This window comes from Leiobunum rupestre, chromosome 7 (assembly GCF_980474605.1).
Source record: "Leiobunum rupestre chromosome 7, qqLeiRupe1.1.hap1, whole genome shotgun sequence".
Taxonomy (NCBI): domain Eukaryota; kingdom Metazoa; phylum Arthropoda; class Arachnida; order Opiliones; family Sclerosomatidae; genus Leiobunum; species Leiobunum rupestre.
Genome location: NC_143390.1, coordinates 13,482,540 through 13,499,818, shown reverse-complemented (window position 1 = coordinate 13,499,818; position 17,279 = coordinate 13,482,540).

The window sequence follows — 17,279 nt, the reverse complement described above, 5'->3', positions numbered from 1 at the left end:
TCATGGCTGGAAGGTTAATTTTCCACCAATTCCCACACTGCTATTAGAAAACCCCAAAGAAAACCAACGGAAAACATGCCATATTTTTTAAAAAAAATTTGGAAAATGATTTTTTTTAAATTACATTTTATTGAAATTAGAAAATACACAGCTCTAAATAATTTTGAATTTTCTATTGATAGATAAATTTAAAAAAACCTAATGACATGAAAATTCCCACGAAAACAACGTTTTTGAAAAAAAAATCACCTATTTCCCACAGAGCCAAAAATGGGAAATTTCCATAGCTTAATAGTACTTGAAAGTCTGTATCTTTGTATTTTTTTAAATAAATTCAAATAATTTCAGGATTAGAGCAATGATAAATATGATCAAATTCAAGCAAAATATGTTTTTAATATTGATTCTACATATTGGTAGATATAAAGAAAAGTTCAACATTTAAACAAGAAAGTTATTTTTGGAAAACCTCTTACGTTCTTCTTGGATAATACGAGAGTACGAGTTTGAGTCGAAGCGGCCAGTGTTCCTAGGCCCCCCGGGGAAAAAGCCCCCTCTTTTGATCCCGGTAAAAGCGTGGGTGTTCCCGGGACCGTCACGGGCTCGAACGGGCTCTCTGCCATCCCGGGAATTTCCAGGCCCACGCTTTGGAAGGAGAGCCACCGACTGGACCTCATCGCGAATTTCACTTTAATAAAGCGTGGGTCGCACTTGAAGGTAAAATCGGTTATAAACTTACAAGTTACAAGTTAGTTCGGAGCATCTTCCATTTTTTCTGGGTTTAGACGCGCGAAATCGCTGGTTCGGCTATAGCCAAGGCTTAACGTCATTTCAAATTATGACCATAACTTTGAAAATACTAAAATGACCGACAACGATAATTCTTGGTTCACACGTGCGAAATCGCTTCACCCAAAACCATTAGTTAATCAAGTTTGCTATACATCAGGGGCGTAGGAACATTCTAGAAGTTGGAGGGGGCAAAGATAAACGAAAAGGGGTCTGGAGAATGGTTTTTAATTTTTAATGGAGTGTAGCTTCTCCGAATGCATGTGTACTTGTTACTACTATGCAAATTGGCGGGAAAAGACTGAAATTTAAACACAGTTGAGGTTCTTTAAACTGTATATGCTTTTAAAATGATAATTTGAGCCTTTTGAAGATTTCAACTGACCAAAGGTTGGAAGGGGCAATAACATTAGTTGCCCGTCCCAGCAAAATTCTAGGGAGGGGCATTGCCCCCCCCCCTGCCCCTCCCGGTTCCTACGCCCCTGCTATACATACAGCAATATTATTTGACATTATTTGGAATTGTATTCCCATTATTTTGGAAAATACGAGCAATTTTACTTATCCGCCTTGTCGTTTAGAAAGCGATACTAAGCGAACCGACTTGGACGAGTTGCTTCCCGAACCAACAGTGTGTCAGAATTTATAGCCCAGTGTACCTAGTAACAAAGACCATACCACCGGAGGCCTATCATCATAGTGCCCTACGCCAGCGTCCCCAAGCCCGGACAGGTGACAAATCCAGCATGGGTAGCAGAACCCCACTACTGATGGTCTCACCTTTGACGCAAGCCACTCAACCCAGCAGAAGGTGCAGCAATGGGTGGACCAATCCAAACTTCGCACACAGCAGTGGGATTTAGAATGGATGCTACAGCAACTCCAGCCGACACCCTACCTATGAAGGTAAGTTGCCAAACCCTTTGGAAAGAGCTCCTAAAGGGGAACGACGAACCAACAGGAAGCTATTTATCACGCTGGATTCGAAAACCAGTTGTGTAAAACCACGGCCAACTTTGATCACGCGCGACAGCGGCCAACACATCCGTCGAAATTCCACGAGCAAGGATTTCCCCCTATAAACTGTACTATAACGTGTAGGAGTTCAGCGCCACGCTCGGTTGTTATATTGACTTCAATGTAAAAACTATACTAAAAATAATAATCCGCTAGGGGCGCTCACGTCATACATATCTTTTGCTCATAGATTAACACAGAAACGTCAACGAATGAGATGGCCGCTGTAGCGCGAGAGATCGAAGTTGGCCGTGGCAAAACGAAGCGAATTTAGGGGTAAGTGCGAACGTAGCTTAAGAAAGGCGAAACTTTAAGTGAAGGAAACGTCCAGAAAGGGAATTCCTTCGAACCGAATACAGCATAATTTAGAAAGGTCACTTCGAATGGATATTTTTATAACCCGAGCGAATAATTCTCCAGGGCTACCCATTTTATTTCAATGTTTACTTTATAATTTATTACAGACTTTAATAAGTATAATTTGGTTGAAAAGGTCACGTTTGTATCCAGGTGAAATTTGATTTTGAATAAACCCACTAAACTACGAATGGGTAGAAGCCATACCTCACTTCAAATCTCTATAGGTATTATCATATGTAACATAATTACTCATAAGTATGCCTCTGTTTAATATTTCCATTGAAAAAAATTCAATGAGACCTTGTTTCACGCGGAACATACATTGAGCGGACCCAAAGATGCAAAAATGCTTATAATCCTTGCGCTATTGAAAAGGTTACCATGGAAATGAAATCATGTGATCGCGAGGCACGAGCTAAACTTGACATGGGCAAAGCCAGAAACGCGCGAGGAATTCTCACTAACTTCCGTTTCCCATCATTAAAGTTGATGACGCGTATTTCGTCACGGAATTGTAAAGGACGTAATTTACGTCATATCCCGTGAACATGGTTTCATTAACAAAAATGCTTTTATGGCATACTTATGAGTGATTATGTTACATATGATATTATATAGAGCTGCAATGGGGAAGTGTGAAGAAACGCTAGTGGCTGCCAGGAGGATGGAAATTATGGAGATGAAATTACAGGCCCATCTTAAGACCTTTTGGGGCCCTCTGCTAAATTATTTCTTAAGATTTTTGCGATCCCCAACGGTCAGCCTTTGTATGTCCGTTGTCTAATTCAACTACACAATAATAAACCAAAACGTTTTATTTCAAAAGTATAACATAGGCCTACTGAAAATAAGATTTTTACTGACAGTGACTCGCTGTTAGGTTTTTGAAATTGTTGGTACCGTACGATATCAAAAATAAATAGGGGGAGAAAGTCTGGCACTTGGGTCCAACCGCACGACGTCTTATTTGTGGGGTAAAATTTTTGGGCTTCGGAAATAACTTCCCCCTCGCCTCTTTACAGGGACACAAAGGTATCGGTTGTACTCCGCCACGATGAAAAATAGTTCTCTATAAAATACGTGAATATTAAACTTTTGCTTTCGTTAATTTGGTTAATTTAGTTCCTAAATAAAGTAAATATATCATAGAAACTAAAATGCGACATTTTAAAAATAATAACATGACTTTTGAAAAGAAATAAACCGTAACTAGAATAACACTCGTTTAAATCGTGGAGAGCGTGGCGCCATCTAAGAGCAGAGATCGGGACTAATTGGTAAATCTACGATGTTAAGGCCTAACAATTGGCAAGTTTAACTGAAATAATAGCTATAGCTACGAGCTTTTTTTGTTTATTTTACAATTGATATAGTAATTATTAATTAAAATCAACCGTTTTCGATGGAAATAATAGTCAGCATTTGACAGAGAGACTATTTGAAATCGCGAGGCGGTGACATGGTTGCCAGGGAATAAAATTCAAAATTTTCATCTTGAGCGCGGACCGGAATACCACAAATGCACTACTTCGCGCGTAATGTGCTATCCTTATTGGTTAGAAATATCACGTGATCACTAGCTCTTCAAAAAGGGTGTCAAGCATGGTGGAAGGTAAAATCTGAAGGCATTGATAGACTTTCTCCCCATATTTACTTTTGACGATATTAAATATAAAATGAGAATAAATAATATTTAACCAACTAAACCCTTATCCCTAGAGTAGAAACTGACTGGGGTCTTTGGGCTGTAGCCCATTTAGCCCATGCTTTAAGACGGCCCTGGGAAATTATGGGGTAGACTGGGTAGGTAGGCAACTTTAAACCATTAAACTTAATACAATATAGACATCTATCGGAAATAGTTAATTTATTTATTATTTTCGTCTGCTAGTTGTTGGCAAGCCACGTGTTTTTATAGTTTTTACAAGGAAAATAGTTAAATTTTATTTTCAAAGAACACATTTGACAAACGGATAGAACGGTTAAATTGCCAAAACATTATACAAAATAATTTTCGGACAAATGAAACCGTAATTCGGCCATCTGAGCCATATTTTTACAGTTCGGACAAATGAGTGTTCGGTCAAATGCGCCTCGATTCGGACAACTGCTACCAAATCACAAACAACAAGCCGTCAGAGTGATCTTACCATACGCGATACGGCAGGCCAAGCATTCCAAGTAGAGGTATGGATTCCTGAATGAATTTATTTCATTGCTAGTCTTAAACGGCAATTTTTATTACATTAAAATCGTAATTTTAATTGTAAAAAGGCTTTAAATTGCTTCCATCTTGAGCTCTTGATGTAAATTACTTCTTACAAATCTTACATTCGCCTAGCCAAGAAACTCAACTTGGTCAACTAAAAAGCTCTACCTCAGCCTAGTACGATCAAAGCTTACCTTTATTGAGTAGGCTGCGCCGAATATTATAATCGAAAACGTGCAAAATAAATTCATGGAACTCGCCTACGTTTATTTCGTAAAAACGGGCCTCGTGATCACGACGACTCAACCACTGATGCTTGCAATCAATAATATTTTTCGATAAAAACGAGAAATAGTATTTCTAAAAAAACTATTTGAAACTCCAACAATTTCGACTTAACACAATCTCTAATGTTTCACGGACCCTCTCTAAAAACGAGGCAAAACGTTTTCTGAAAATAACATTTAATCTCCAAATGACCTGGGACGATTTCCGTGACAAAATTGATATTTTCCCCTGTAAATACCAAGAGATTTTAAAGCTTAAAAATTGATGTTTCAACGAGCAGGGAGGTAACTTACAAACTCAACGTGGAATGAGTGGTTCCGAGGTTTCACCCATGGCCTTACTGCAAGGCGATTGCTAACTATTTCACCACCCACACATCAAGTTAGCTAGCGACTTTTAATGTCTTTAAATCTGGTAGTACCCCCGACTGAAATCTGGGGGGTCAAATGTACCCTGTACCGCTATTCCGCCCAGGGCCGGATTACTCAATAGGCCGACTAGACCTGGACCTAGGACACCAGGCCTATAAGGGGCACCATAAGGTTTTGAAAAAATTAAAAGTAATTAAAAGTCCACATTTTTCGATACCATGTAAAGCAATCATTTATTAAAGGGGAACGGCCAAGCTTTTCCAAATATGGCCTTATTTCGGTATCAAAATATTAACAAGACGTTCAATATACTAACACGTACCTTTTTGGCCTTGAAAAATAGCTTTTGGCCCAAAAAGTTGAAACGAAAAATAACGCCAGGAGTTTGGGTTTGAATTTTCGCCGCCATCTTAGGGGCTGCTGCCAGCGCCCCTAACTCCGTATGAGCGATTTGCGAACTATCCTAACTTTTAAAATCGCGCGATTTAGGCTTAGGTCTCTTATAACTGGAACGCGCCACGCGTGCAAAACAAATCTTTGGCGTCTTCAGCAGCGCGCGCTTTTACGTTGTTTTTCTGTCTCACCGACTTCTCACGCGCGCTTTTCGATTTCCCGAAATTTCTTTATTTTATTAAAAATTAACCACTCAATATTTTTTGATGCAGTTTTCGCCATAAATTTTAGTTTTTAATGAGCTATAAGGCTATCTAACTGGTTAAAGCTTGACCGTTCCCCTTTAACGCCACTAAAATATCCGCAAAGTCTACATTTGTATGGTATTTTCGATCCATTTGTCAATTATAAGTTTAGGGAGCGCCTAGGTCGTTTCGCTCTTTGGGCCTAGGGCCCCGCAAGGTCTTAATCCGGCCCTGATTCCGCCGCCACTGCCATAACCTCCGTCAGACGTGGGGGCTTAAAAGAAATATAACCTCATCGCATTCTTTATGGAAGACCCCGTCACAATTTGAGCAAGAATTCAATAACTAGCGCCGGAAATATCTAAAGCCATATAATGGAGCGGTCAATATTGGAAATGATACTGTTCCACACCAAATACCCAAGGTTATATTCCCTTTAACCTCGATCGTATAAAAATCATATTTCGGTTTTCGAGAAACAATGAATATAACCGTATTCGAACCAAATTTTTATCGATCTCGAAATATTGAACTAAGAACTTAAAATTGCGAATTTCTGGCCGTCTACTTTTCCTCAAATCTTCAAAGCTCAAATTCCGCATTCAATTTAATAAAAGAGATTGCAGGCTTAATAGTACAAACGGAGAAGAAAATAAAAATCAATATTTTAGTTCCAAAACCAAGTAAGTCGGCTTAGCTTTTTTTAGAAATAACGTTTACACCTTTATTATGTACATTAAAAATATTTAAAATTTTTGCAAGATTGTTTCAAAATCATCGATTTTTCTTATAGCATTTTCTGTTTTTTTTTTTGTAAAATAATTGTAAAGAAACTTACCCTTTGAATGCGGGGTCATAGGCAATTGCCTATATAGCAATGTCTGTAAATTGGCACTCATTATAAGTACTGAGCTGATGCGAGGTGGTATATGACAAATACAGGGTGTTTCAAAATGTTATGCAAAATTTGAAGGAGTTGTATGGGGGAGTTGAGAAGTATGCCTGTTTTTTTTCCCTTTTTCCTACGATGAGTTAAAAGAGCGCCAGAGAGCTTCAAAGTGTGGCCTGCAACCAGCGCAAAGCCAAGCAGCAGGGACTTTAAATACTGTTTAAGTTTACTTTCTTACGCTGGTTACCTCGATTTGTTTATAAAGTACTTTTTTACCTATCATCCGAACCCAAACCTTAAATATCTATAGCGTTTAATTAAAAATACTGAATGTTACAATTTTCCTGCTCAATAAATCTAGCAGCGTGCGTTTTAGCCGTCGTAAATACTGGTTTGAATAGAAATGTTCCTAAGCCTCGTATATTATAGGCGAAATCGGAGACACATTTAAAGTAAAGCAGGGTACACGAAAACAAATGTTTGTGTTTAGACAATGCTGACATGTTTTCTTTAGCAGTCAAAGTTTAACTGATTTAAAATAATTTAATTTCACGAACGTCTATATACTTAACCTATCTAGTGTCTAAAGTGTAATTTTCCATGTTTTAAAGGGAATATAACCTGCTAAGCAATCTTTATGGAAGACCCCTTCAATTTTTCAAATTTCCCTGTACAGTGGCGCCAAACATTTTTAAAGCCAAAGGCAAGGGCGGCCAGAACTGCAAACGTTGGTGTTCCACACCAAATACCTCAGGTTATATTCCCTTTAAAATAAATTATTTGCATTCCAAATATATTTTACTTGACTTGCTTGGTTTTGGAATGAAGGTAGTAGGGAACCTTTGTTAGGGGTTAGCCCTAGCGAAGCCATAACGACCCTAAGTTTCTGAATTGATTAAAACTAGATTGTTTCCCCGTTACTAGGCGCGATGCTTTAAGGTACTAAAGAGAGCCCTTCGCCCACGCGCTCGTTAAAACGCCCACGCGGAAACCGATTCTATAGCTGGCCCATCCACCCCACCCACCGCCTTTCACTTCCAAGTGTGCTTCATCTATTTTACCTGTTAAAATGGCTTTTGAAGCATTAAACTTCGGGATAACTCGTACGCGTATTCCACAACTCCGCAACGTGTGTCACTTAAATCTAACTCGTGCCTTTATTCCAAATAGCGTAAGTAACGTAATAGCCATAAGTATGACAAATTCTTCTACTCTAAAATTTTGCGTACGAAATTGATTTTGCCAATGAGAAAGTGAAATATTTAAGATGAATTTTCGTGATGATTTTTGGATTTTAAGGCTGATTTTCGATAAAGATGCCTGAGAAATCGCCGTCGTCATTGTTAACGGAACAGCCGAAGCCTATTGTAGATTAAAAATCGGTCAAATAAAAAAATAACGCTTACTTTAGTTAAATAATGGTTTTGCCTTCAAACAAACTTGGTAGTAATTATGCCAGTGAAAGGAACAAGAAATTATGAAATTTATTGATCAGACTATCGTGAACATAAATCATTCAGTGTCGTACTTATGTTCGTTTGGTTATTTATGGCAATAGTGTGCAGGGAGTTACAACGGCTACTGATCAGTAATATCATAAATAACATAATAACCATAAGTATGCCAATTAGGAAAACATTATCACCGAACATATTTTCAGAGTTATAGCGCAATCAAATTTTAGTTCTCAGCACAGAGCCCCCTAGTGTTTAAATATACCTTAGGCAAAATATATTACTATCAAGAACGATAACAGGCTACTCAGATCGAGTGCGAGTCCCAGTCGGAGCAGGGCGAGAATGTCAGTGTCGAAAAAAGATTCGGTCAGGAAATTAGCATTAAAGCAAAGTGCCATACTTATTATTATTATGTTACTTATGGTAATATCCGAATACTGTTCCCGTTTAATTTAAAGCAGCGGAGAGTTAAACAGCGCAATTTCCCAGAGGATAAAAGTTGCCAAAATGGAATTTAAACTTGATAAATAATAAGCTGTAAACATCCGTTTTCTTGGTGGAGAAACGCGTTTTGTTCTGAAATTGGAAAATTATTAGTTTCGCGAATGAAACGACGGTTTTTTATAGCAGAAGTACATAGAATCTCCCAGCGAAAAGTATCCATATTCTTATATTACAAATGCTATTCGCTTGACTTCAAAACAAACTATGAAACTGGAAAAAAATTGGTTTATAAATAAGTAAATGTTTCTACGCAATGTAATATTACTATTTGACATTAGTAGGCGGACTAATATAATCGTTTGACGTTAGTAGGGGGAAGAATATAATCGTTTGATAGTAGTAGGCGGAGTAATATTATCATTTGACATTAGTATGTGGAGTAATATTATCGTTTGACATTAGTAGGTGGAGTAATATTATCGTTTGATAGTAGTAGGCGGACTAATATAATCGTTTGACGTTAGTAGGTGGACTAATATTATCATTTGAAATTAGTAGGTGGACTAATATTATCGTTTGATAGTAGTAGGCGGACTAATATTATCGTTTGATAGTAGTAGGCGGACTAATATTATCGTTTGATAGTAGTAGGCGGACTAATATTATCGTTTGATAGTAGTAGGCGGACTAATATTATCGTTTGATAGTAGTAGGCGGACTAATATTATCGTTTGATAGTAGTAGGCGGACTAATATTATCGTTTGATAGTAGTAGGCGGACTAATATAATCGTTTGACGTTAGTAGGGGGAAGAATATAATCGTTTGATAGTAGTAGGCGGAGTGATATTATCATTTGATAGTAGTAGGCGAAGTGATATTATCATTTGACATTAGTAGGCGGAGTAATATTATCATTTGACATTAGTAGGCGGAGTAATATTATCGTTTGACATTAGTAGGCGTACTAATATTATCGTTTGACATTAGTAGGCGGACTAATATTATCGTTTGATAGTAGTAGGCGGACTAATATTATCGTTTGATAGTAGTAGGCGGACTAATATTATCGTTTGATAGTAGTAGGCGGACTAATATTATCGTTTGACATTAGTAGGTGGACTAATATTATCGTTTGATAGTAGTAGGCGGACTAATATTATCGTTTGATAGTAGTAGGCGGACTAATATTATCGTTTGATAGTAGTAGGCGGACTAATATTATCCTTTGACATTAGTAGGCGGACTAATATTATCGTTTGATAGTAGTAGGCGGACTAATATTATCGTTTGATAGTAGTAGGCGGACTAATATTATCGTTTGATAGTAGTAGGCGGACTAATATTATCGTTTGATAGTAGTAGGCGGACTAATATTATCGTTTGATAGTAGTAGGCGGACTAATATTATCGTTTGATAGTAGTAGGCGGACTAATATTATCGTTTGATAGTAGTAGGCGGACTAATATTATCGTTTGATAGTAGTAGGTGGACTAATATTATCGTTTGATAGTAGTAGGCGGACTAATATTATCGTTTGATAGTAGTAGGCGGACTAATATTATCGTTTGATAGTAGTAGGCGGACTAATATTATCGTTTGATAGTAGTAGGCGGACTAATATTATCGTTTGATAGTAGTAGGCGGACTAATATTATCGTTTGATAGTAGTAGGCGGACTAATATTATCGTTTGATAGTAGTAGGCGGACTAATATTATCGTTTGATAGTAGTAGGCTGACTAATATTATCGTTTGATAGTAGTAGGCGGACTAATATAATCGTTTGACATTAGTAGACGGAGTAATATTATCGTTTGATAGTAGTAGGCGGACTAATATAATCGTTTGACGTTAGTAGGGGGAAGAATATAATCGTTTGATAGTAGTAGGCGGAGTGATATTATCATTTGATAGTAGTAGGCGAAGTGATATTATCATTTGACATTAGTAGGCGGAGTAATATTATCATTTGACATTAGTAGGCGGAGTAATATTATCGTTTGACATTAGTAGGCGTACTAATATTATCGTTTGACATTAGTAGGCGGACTAATATTATCGTTTGATAGTAGTAGGCGGACTAATATTATCGTTTGATAGTAGTAGGCGGACTAATATTATCGTTTGATAGTAGTAGGCGGACTAATATTATCGTTTGACATTAGTAGGCGGACTAATATTATCGTTTGATAGTAGTAGGCGGACTAATATTATCGTTTGATAGTAGTAGGCGGACTAATATTATCGTTTGATAGTAGTAGGCGGACTAATATTATCGTTTGACATTAGTAGGCGGACTAATATTATCGTTTGATAGTAGTAGGCGGACTAATATTATCGTTTGATAGTAGTAGACGGACTAATATTATCGTTTGATAGTAGTAGGCGGACTAATATTATCGTTTGATAGTAGTAGGCGGACTAATATAATCGTTTGACGTTAGTAGGGGGAAGAATATAATCGTTTGATAGTAGTAGGCGGAGTGATATTATCATTTGATAGTAGTAGGCGAAGTGATATTATCATTTGACATTAGTAGGCGGAGTAATATTATCATTTGACATTAGTAGGCGGAGTAATATTATCGTTTGACATTAGTAGGCGTACTAATATTATCGTTTGACATTAGTAGGCGGACTAATATTATCGTTTGATAGTAGTAGGCGGACTAATATTATCGTTTGATAGTAGTAGGCGGACTAATATTATCGTTTGATAGTAGTAGGCGGACTAATATTATCGTTTGACATTAGTAGGTGGACTAATATTATCGTTTGATAGTAGTAGGCGGACTAATATTATCGTTTGATAGTAGTAGGCGGACTAATATTATCGTTTGATAGTAGTAGGCGGACTAATATTATCGTTTGATAGTAGTAGGCGGACTAATATTATCGTTTGATAGTAGTAGGCGGACTAATATTATCGTTTGATAGTAGTAGGCGGACTAATATTATCGTTTGATAGTAGTAGGCGGACTAATATTATCGTTTGATAGTAGTAGGCGGACTAATATTATCGTTTGATAGTAGTAGGCGGACTAATATTATCGTTTGACATTAGTAGGTGGACTAATATTATCGTTTGATAGTAGTAGGCGGACTAATATTATCGTTTGATAGTAGTAGGCGGACTAATATTATCGTTTGATAGTAGTAGGCGGACTAATATTATCGTTTGACATTAGTAGGCGGACTAATATTATCGTTTGATAGTAGTAGGCGGACTAATATTATCGTTTGATAGTAGTAGGCTGACTAATATTATCGTTTGATAGTAGTAGGCGGACTAATATTATCGCTTGATAGTAGTAGGCGGACTAATATTATCGTTTGATAGTAGTAGGCGGACTAATATAATCGTTTGACATTAGTAGACGGAGTAATATTATCGTTTGATAGTAGTAGGCGGACTAATATAATCGTTTGACGTTAGTAGGGGGAAGAATATAATCGTTTGATAGTAGTAGGCGGACTAATATTATCGTTTGATAGTAGTAGGCGGACTAATATTATCGTTTGACATTAGTAGGCGGACTAATATTATCGTTTGATAGTAGTAGGCGGACTAATATTATCGTTTGATAGTAGTAGACGGACTAATATTATCGTTTGATAGTAGTAGGCGGACTAATATTATCGTTTGATAGTAGTAGGCGGACTAATATAATCGTTTGACGTTAGTAGGGGGAAGAATATAATCGTTTGATAGTAGTAGGCGGAGTGATATTATCATTTGATAGTAGTAGGCGAAGTGATATTATCATTTGACATTAGTAGGCGGAGTAATATTATCATTTGACATTAGTAGGCGGAGTAATATTATCGTTTGACATTAGTAGGCGTACTAATATTATCGTTTGACATTAGTAGGCGGACTAATATTATCGTTTGATAGTAGTAGGCGGACTAATATTATCGTTTGATAGTAGTAGGCGGACTAATATTATCGTTTGATAGTAGTAGGCGGACTAATATTATCGTTTGACATTAGTAGGTGGACTAATATTATCGTTTGATAGTAGTAGGCGGACTAATATTATCGTTTGATAGTAGTAGGCGGACTAATATTATCGTTTGATAGTAGTAGGCGGACTAATATTATCGTTTGATAGTAGTAGGCGGACTAATATTATCGTTTGATAGTAGTAGGCGGACTAATATTATCGTTTGATAGTAGTAGGCGGACTAATATTATCGTTTGATAGTAGTAGGCGGACTAATATTATCGTTTGATAGTAGTAGGCGGACTAATATTATCGTTTGATAGTAGTAGGCGGACTAATATTATCGTTTGACATTAGTAGGTGGACTAATATTATCGTTTGATAGTAGTAGGCGGACTAATATTATCGTTTGATAGTAGTAGGCGGACTAATATTATCGTTTGATAGTAGTAGGCGGACTAATATTATCGTTTGACATTAGTAGGCGGACTAATATTATCGTTTGATAGTAGTAGGCGGACTAATATTATCGTTTGATAGTAGTAGGCTGACTAATATTATCGTTTGATAGTAGTAGGCGGACTAATATTATCGCTTGATAGTAGTAGGCGGACTAATATTATCGTTTGATAGTAGTAGGCGGACTAATATAATCGTTTGACATTAGTAGACGGAGTAATATTATCGTTTGATAGTAGTAGGCGGACTAATACAATCGTTTGACGTTAGTAGGGGGAAGAATATAATCGTTTGATAGTAGTAGGCGGAGTGATATTATCATTTGATAGTAGTAGGCGAAGTGATATTATCATTTGACATTAGTAGGCGGAGTAATATTATCATTTGACATTAGTAGGCGGAGTAATATTATCGTTTGACATTAGTAGGCGTACTAATATTATCGTTTGACATTAGTAGGCGGACTAATATTATCGTTTGATAGTAGTAGGCGGACTAATATTATCGTTTGATAGTAGTAGGCGGACTAATATTATCGTTTGATAGTAGTAGGCGGACTAATATTATCGTTTGACATTAGTAGGCGGACTAATATTATCGTTTGATAGTAGTAGGCGGACTAATATTATCGTTTGATAGTAGTAGGCGGACTAATATTATCGTTTGATAGTAGTAGGCGGACTAATATTATCGCTTGATAGTAGTAGGCGGACTAATATTATCGTTTGATAGTAGTAGGCGGACTAATATTATCGTTTGACATTAGTAGGCGGACTAATATTATCGTTTGATAGTAGTAGGCGGACTAATATTATCGTTTGATAGTAGTAGGCGGACTAATATTATCGTTTGATAGTAGTAGGCGGACTAATATTATCGTTTGATAGTAGTAGGCGGACTAATATTATCGTTTGATAGTAGTAGGCAGACTAATATTATCGTTTGATAGTAATAGGCGGACTAATATTATCGTTTGATAGTAGTAGGCGGACTAATATTATCGTTTGCCATTAGTAGACGGAGTAATATTATCGTTTGATAGTAGTAGGCGGACTAATATTATCGTTTGATAGTAGTAGGCGGACTAATATTATCGTTTGATAGTAGTAGGCGGACTAATATTATCGTTTGATAGTAGTAGGTGGACTAATATTATCGTTTGATAGTAGTAGGCGGAGTGATATTATCATTTGATAGTAGTAGGCGAAGTGATATTATCATTTGACATTAGTAGGCGGAGTAATATTATCATTTGACATTAGTAGGCGGAGTAATATTATCATTTGACATTAGTAGGCGGAGTAATATTGTCGTTTGACATTAGTAGGCGTACTAATATTATCGTTTGACATTAGTAGGCAGACTAATATTATTCATTGATAGTAGTAGGCGGACTAATATTATCGTTTGATAGTATTAGGCGGACTAATATTATCGTTTCATAGTAGTAGGCGGACTAATATTATCGTTTCATAGTAGTAGGCGGACTAATATTATCGTTTCATAGTAGTAGGCGGACTAATATTATCATTTGACATTAGTAGGCGGAGTAATATTATCGTTTGACATTAGTAGGCGTACTAATATTATCATTTGACATTAGTAGGCGGACTAATATTATTCATTGATAGTAGTAGGCGGACTAATATTATCGTTTGATAGTATTAGGCGGACTAATATTATCGTTTCATAGTAGTAGGCGGACTAATATTATCGTTTGACATTAGTAGGCGGACTAATATTATCGTTTGATAGTAGTAGGCGGACTAATATTATCGTTTAATAGTAGTAGGCGGACCAATATTATCGTTTGATAGTAGTAGGCGGACTAATATTATCGTTTGACATTAGTAGACGGAGTAATATTATCGTTTGATAGTAGTAGGCGGACTAATATTATCGTTTGATAGTAGTAGGCGGACTAATATAATCGTTTGACGTTAGTAGGGGGAAGAATATAATCGTTTGATAGTAGTAGGCGGAGTGATATTATCATTTGATAGTAGTAGGCGGACTAATATTATCATTTGACATTAGTAGGCGGACTAATATTATCGTTTGATAGTAGTAGGCGGACTAATATTATCGTTTGACATTAGTAGGTGGACTAATATTATCGTTTGATAGTAGTAGGCGGACTAATATTATCGTTTGATAGTAGTAGGCGGACTAATATTATCGTTTGATAGTAGTAGGCGGACTAATATTATCGTTTGACATTAGTAGGCGGACTAATATTATCGTTTGATAGTAGTAGGCGGACTAATATTATCGTTTGATAGTAGTAGGCTGACTAATATTATCGTTTGATAGTAGTAGGCGGACTAATATTATCGCTTGATAGTAGTAGGCGGACTAATATTATCGTTTGATAGTAGTAGGCGGACTAATATAATCGTTTGACATTAGTAGACGGAGTAATATTATCGTTTGATAGTAGTAGGCGGACTAATATAATCGTTTGACGTTAGTAGGGGGAAGAATATAATCGTTTGATAGTAGTAGGCGGAGTGATATTATCATTTGATAGTAGTAGGCGAAGTGATATTATCATTTGACATTAGTAGGCGGAGTAATATTATCATTTGACATTAGTAGGCGGAGTAATATTATCGTTTGACATTAGTAGGCGTACTAATATTATCGTTTGACATTAGTAGGCGGACTAATATTATCGTTTGATAGTAGTAGGCGGACTAATATTATCGTTTGATAGTAGTAGGCGGACTAATATTATCGTTTGATAGTAGTAGGCGGACTAATATTATCGTTTGACATTAGTAGGCGGACTAATATTATCGTTTGATAGTAGTAGGCGGACTAATATTATCGTTTGATAGTAGTAGGCGGACTAATATTATCGTTTGATAGTAGTAGGCGGACTAATATTATCGCTTGATAGTAGTAGGCGGACTAATATTATCGTTTGATAGTAGTAGGCGGACTAATATTATCGTTTGACATTAGTAGGCGGACTAATATTATCGTTTGATAGTAGTAGGCGGACTAATATTATCGTTTGATAGTAGTAGGCGGACTAATATTATCGTTTGATAGTAGTAGGCGGACTAATATTATCGTTTGATAGTAGTAGGCGGACTAATATTATCGTTTGATAGTAGTAGGCAGACTAATATTATCGTTTGATAGTAATAGGCGGACTAATATTATCGTTTGATAGTAGTAGGCGGACTAATATTATCGTTTGCCATTAGTAGACGGAGTAATATTATCGTTTGATAGTAGTAGGCGGACTAATATTATCGTTTGATAGTAGTAGGCGGACTAATATTATCGTTTGATAGTAGTAGGCGGACTAATATTATCGTTTGATAGTAGTAGGTGGACTAATATTATCGTTTGATAGTAGTAGGCGGAGTGATATTATCATTTGATAGTAGTAGGCGAAGTGATATTATCATTTGACATTAGTAGGCGGAGTAATATTATCATTTGACATTAGTAGGCGGAGTAATATTGTCGTTTGACATTAGTAGGCGTACTAATATTATTGTTTGACATTAGTAGGCGGACTAATATTATTCATTGATAGTAGTAGGCGGACTAATATTATCGTTTGATAGTAGTAGGCGGACTAATATTATCGTTTGATAGTAGTAGGCGGACTAATATTATCGTTTGATAGTAGTAGGCGGACTAATATTATCGTTTGATAGTAGTAGGCAGACTAATATTATCGTTTGATAGTAATAGGCGGACTAATATTATCGTTTGATAGTAGTAGGCGGACTAATATTATCGTTTGCCATTAGTAGACGGAGTAATATTATCGTTTGATAGTAGTAGGCGGACTAATATTATCGTTTGATAGTAGTAGGCGGACTAATATTATCGTTTGATAGTAGTAGGCGGACTAATATAATCGTTTGACGTTAGTAGGGGGAAGAATATAATCGTTTGATAGTAGTAGGCGGAGTGATATTATCATTTGATAGTAGTAGGCGAAGTGATATTATCATTTGACATTAGTAGGCGGAGTAATATTATCATTTGACATTAGTAGGCGGAGTAATATTATCGTTTGACATTAGTAGGCGTACTAATATTATCGTTTGACATTAGTAGGCGGACTAATATTATCGTTTGATAGTAGTAGGCGGACTAATATTATCGTTTGATAGTAGTAGGCGGACTAATATTATCGTTTGATAGTAGTAGGCGGACTAATATTATCGTTTGACATTAGTAGGCGGACTAATATTATCGTTTGATAGTAGTAGGCGGACTAATATTATCGTTTGATAGTAGTAGGCGGACTAATATTATCGTTTGATAGTAGTAGGCGGACTAATATTATCGCTTGATAGTAGTAGGCGGACTAATATTATCGTTTGATAGTAGTAGGCGGACTAATATTATCGTTTGACATTAGTAGGCGGACTAATATT